The following is a 5,194-nucleotide window of genomic DNA, read 5'->3' as shown; positions in this document are numbered from 1 at the left end:
GTTCCTGTAACATCCCATCTTCTGGCATGGATGTGAGCATGCAATGTTTAGTCTATTGTTTGTTTCCAGCAAGTCTGGATTTCAAGCCCTTTTACTAGAGGATTATGACTTAGGAATCCAGAATGAATGTCTTTTCCAAAGCACTCCTGATCACATCTTCTGCATTTATCCATGCGAAGAGGTTTTATCATGTTACCTATTCTAGCTGATGTAACCAAAAATGTCAAATATCATGGTGGCTGGGATTAAGTGGCAGGCAACCCAGAGGTGCTGTTGTGCATAGGCATGTGAAGCACATTATCAACCCCCAAAAATGTGTTTTGAAGCTGGGATTGTTGGCAATGACTGCACTGAATATTCAAAGCTATTCATTACAGTTATAGTTATTGTAAATATTGACAAGGGTATTTGGTGGTATGTTGTAGTAGAGTCTGGAGTCTAGCCATTGACTCCAGGAAGGTGAATCCCAGCACTCCATCACTAGATGTGTGACCTGAGGCGAAGCAACTTTATTTGTTGAGGCCTCAGTATCATCATCTATAAAAAGAAATAATAATAGTATTATTATATTTTATAAGGCTATTGTGAGGCTTAATGAACGAGTACTGTAAAATGCTTACACATGTGGTAATAGCTCAATACCAATTGGTTTTTATTATTTGGAGCAAATGCCCCTCAATTCTTCTGGGGATTAAATAATTTGGTTAAAAGCAATTAGTATAATTCTTGGCAAGAGTAAGTGCTCAATAAGTATTTATCATCAATAGCATTGCTGTTGTTAATGTTACCATTATTAAACCTAGGGTCTTTTATCATTCGTTCATTCATTCATTCATTCATGCATTCACAAACCTGAAGTCAGACATTGCTCTCAAAACTGGAATGAGTCAGACACCATTCCTGATATCTGGAATATCACAAGATCATGGGGGAAGCATACCAATCATGAGAGATGGGCTTTGGGAGCCTTAACAGAATGAGAAGAAGGATGTACTGGGGCCAGTGAGTGAGGGAGACTGATGGGAGCACTAACTTCTGGGTCAGGAAGGCAGGCGGCCTTGAGATGTGAAGCAGCAAGTACTGATGTTGGGAAACTGCAGAGGGTTTAGAATGGTTTATGCATAGGAACAAAAACTTGGTAAAGAGTTGAGTGGAAGAAGATCTGGGTGCAGGGCCTTCTCTGCATGGAAAGGACTTGGGTTCCAACCGTTGTATCTGGAGAGACATCGACTAGATTGAAGCACGAATGTGAGGTGATGGTCTCTATGTTTTAGGGCACTGAAGGCTGCATGGAGGAGAAGCTGGAGGTGTCCATATAGGGAGACTAATCCAGAGATGGTGATCCATGGGAGAGATGATGAGGACTGGGACGAGGGTGGTGAGAGCAAGCGTGGAGAGAAGGTAACTGCTTGAATGTAGGGGGTGAGACTCAGGCAGTGGGGTGGATATCCACACTCTTCACCATTGCAGAGAACACAGGAAGGCAACAGAGCACATTTCAGGAAATAGTGACGAGTTCAGATTGGGGCATGTTGGAATGGTGATACCCAGGGGACAAGAGATGTCACCTTCATCAGTTTAGGCTGCTATAACAAATACCACAGACTGAGCGGCTTAAAAACAAACATTTATTTCTCAAAGTTCTGCAAGCTGAGAAGTCCACGATCAAGTCACCAGGAGATTATGTGTCTGCTGAGAGCCCACTTTCTGGCTCATAGATGGCCATCTTTTTACTGTGTCCTCACAAGGCAGAAAGAGCCAGAGATGTCTCTGGGTCTCTTTTATCAGGGCACTAATCCAGTTCACGAGGGTTCCAGCCTCATGACCTAATCATGTCCCAAAGGCTTTACCTCCCTAATTTCACAACCCTGTAGGGGAGGGTTTCAACATATGAATTTGGGGTTGGGGGAGGGGAGGAACACAGACATTCATAACAGATGTCCAATAGCATCCTGGAACTGTTCTGTATCCTTATAGATAAGGATTTGAGAGTCATCAGCATGTAGGTAGTTAGAACCTGATGGTAGCTGAGGTTCGCAAGAGAGGTACAGGAAGCAAAGAGGCCTGAGGATACAACTCTGGTGAACACTCCCTGTTGCTGGGAAGTGGTAGAGACTGATCAGGAAGGATCAGAGGGTGAGGGGTAGAGAGAAAACATGGTAAGGAGTCCAACTAAGGCCACAGTCTGGGGCATTGTACAAGTGTGGATCTGAGCCCAGGTTCTGTCATTTATGAGCTCTGTGAGCTTGGGCAATGTAACCTCTGAGCCTCTTTTTCCTCTTTAGCAAAATGGGAAGAACAATAACATCCAACTCAGGGGATTGTTGTGAGGATCAAGTAAAGCACAGAAGGAAGAACCCTGCACTTATCAAGAGCTTAGCAAATGTTGAAGAATCAGGAGAATGTGTTACAGAAAACCAGAGGAGACGGAGTTTCAAGAAAAAAGAACTGTCAATCCTGCAGATGTCACAGGGAAACCAAGGGAGACAAAGCCTTAAAAGTGACCAGTGGGTCAGGCAGGTAGGCCAACTAGCAGTCTTGGAGAGCAGAGTTTCAGCAGACTGTAGGCACAGTTGCCTGATACAGTGAGTTTCAGGGAAGGGACTTTCAACAAGACGGAGTCTCTCATTATAGCTTTATTATCAGGCAAGAGGTAAGCAGAATAGAAGCCCAACCCTGGTGGGAATCACTCCATCCCTGGAAGACTGCACACCACCCACCAGCTTCCAGACTGTGTGCCTGCCCTTAGCCCCATTGCTCATCCCCAGGTCCTAACCCCACATATTTCTGCCTGCTTCTCCAGGGCCTCTGTCCCCTGCCTGAGTATAAGCTCCACCAAAGCCTGGCCCCCTCTAAGTCCTGAGTGCCCAGCAACAGCCAGGCAAGTGTACACGTTGGAACACAGATGTGAACCCAACAGACAAGGCTCGCTCTCGTGGAGTTCACATCTCAGTGTGGGAGACAGAGAATGAGCAGGAGAGTCTGGATAGAGACGGAGGCTGCAAAGGAAGCCTGGGTGAGTCTGGAGCAGGCAGGGGTGGAGGGAAAAATTAGTTAGTGATCAGGAAGGGTCTCGGTGAGGAGGTGGTAGTTCAGCTGAGAGGCATACAGGCGAGGACAAGAATACATGACAAGACAGAGGTAGCCATGCAAGGCTCAGGAGGAAAAGCATTCCAGACCCTGAGACCATCAAGGACAGATGTCCTGAGGTGGCAACAGAGAGCCTGTCTGAGATTAAGGAACGTCTCTGGGGTGAGGGATTTGGGGGGAAGGGAGAGGCCTGAGAAATAAGACTGGAGAGAGCACTCATCACTGGTGAGATGAACCCCCATGTCCTCACTCTCCTTCCCTCTTGTAATGCTGCTCTGCCCACCTGGGCAACATCTAAAGGTCACTGTCACACACACTGAACCCACTCAACAGACACACCCTCAAGTGTCACTTGCAGGAGAAAGCATCCGTGGCTCAGAGCTGACAGGGCAGGGGTCACCCCACTGTGGCCCCCAGCTTCTCCAACATGCGGGGCTCAGGGAATGCGACAAGAGGCAGGCATCGCTTTAAAGGTCTTTATACTTCACTCTAAGGATGAAAAAGGAAAAGAGAGGACCACACACAACTTGTTATTTGGAAAATTTCAAAGGTACAGAAAAGTTGCAAGATAATACAATGAATGTATGCCCTTCAAGCAGCCCCACCAAGTGTTTACATTTGTCAACATTCTTTCTGTAGCTCTTGTTCTTCCTCTCCCTCTCTCCTCCTCTCCTCCTCCTCCTTCTTCTCTGTCTCTCTCTCTCTCACCTGCATGTTTACCCATTTTAATTTTTTTTGCTGAACCATTTGAATATTACTTGCAGGCATCATGATAGTTTGCCCCAAAATACTTCACATGGATCACCTAAGAACAAGGAAACGGGAATATTCTCCTATATAACCACAATTCTCACACATGGGAAACTTACACTGATACAATACTATCATATAATATACAGTCATTATAAATAATATAACATGTAACCTAACCTAATATAACCTAATATAATATAATATAATATAATATAATATAATATAATATAGCAGTCATATCCAGGATCCAATCAAGGATCATACATTTTAATTATCACATTTTTTTAGTGTGTCTTTTCATCTAGATAATTGCCCAGGTTTTTTTGTTTTTGTTTTTGTTTTGTTTTTATAGTCTTTGTCACTGGTGAAATGTTTAAAGGGTGTAGGCCAGTTGTACAGAATGTCCCTCACTTTAGATTTTTCTATTTCTTCTTAATGAGATCCACGTTAGTCAGTTTCGTTGTGAATACTACATAGGTGATGTTGAATGCCCCTTAGGGCTACACGTCATGGGCCACAAGATGCGCTGCACTTGGTGATATTATCTTTGATCATCTAGCTAGGGTGTTCTCCAGATCCCTGCATTGTGGAGCCAGCTTTATGCTTGTGTAGTTGATAAGCATCCATTGATGATTCTGGCTCAAATCCAGTTTTATGGTGACTTTTTCTATTTAGCTTTTCTGCTACATTTCTTAATTGATATTCTTCAGTAAAGAGCTTTCCTTGCCACCCACCTCCAGGACATATCCACTTCTTACACTCTTAATGCTTGGGTTACACTGCCCAAGATTAAAATTCCATTCAAATTCAAAGTCCAGTTGGCCCGGCTCAGAAGAAGGTGATGCAACTTAATTCAAAGTTCCACTAAGGCTGCGGGATGGGGATTGGGTCATTCCTCAAAGGAAACTTGAAATGCAATCACTAAAAGTAGCAGAAGTGGAAACCAGGCAGACAAAAGCAATGGCTACCCATGAGTAAAGAGTTCATAATGCAGGGCGCCTGGGTGGCTCAGTCAGTTAAGCAACTGACTTTGGCTCAGGTCATGATCTCAGGGTCCTGGGATTGAGCTCCACATTGGGCTCCCTGCTCAGCCGGGAGTCTGCTTCTCCCTCTCCTTCTCCTTCTGCTCCTCCCCCTGCTCATGCTTGCTCATGCTCTCTCTCGCTCTCTCTCTCTCTCTTTTAAATAAATAAATAAATAGTCTTTAAAAAAACGGCATTCATATTGGACCTTCCATCATGTCTTACCATCACTACATGAGCTATCCTAGTCCCTAGAGTAGCAGTGATTTAAAAACAATAGAAAAAAATCCTGCATCAGAATATCAGTAAGCTACCTAGGAAAGGTGAAG

Source organism: Phoca vitulina, unplaced genomic scaffold (genome assembly GCF_004348235.1).
Source record: "Phoca vitulina isolate PV1807 unplaced genomic scaffold, GSC_HSeal_1.0 scaffold2, whole genome shotgun sequence".
Lineage (NCBI taxonomy): Eukaryota > Metazoa > Chordata > Mammalia > Carnivora > Phocidae > Phoca > Phoca vitulina.
Note: the sequence above shows the minus strand (reverse complement) of the source record.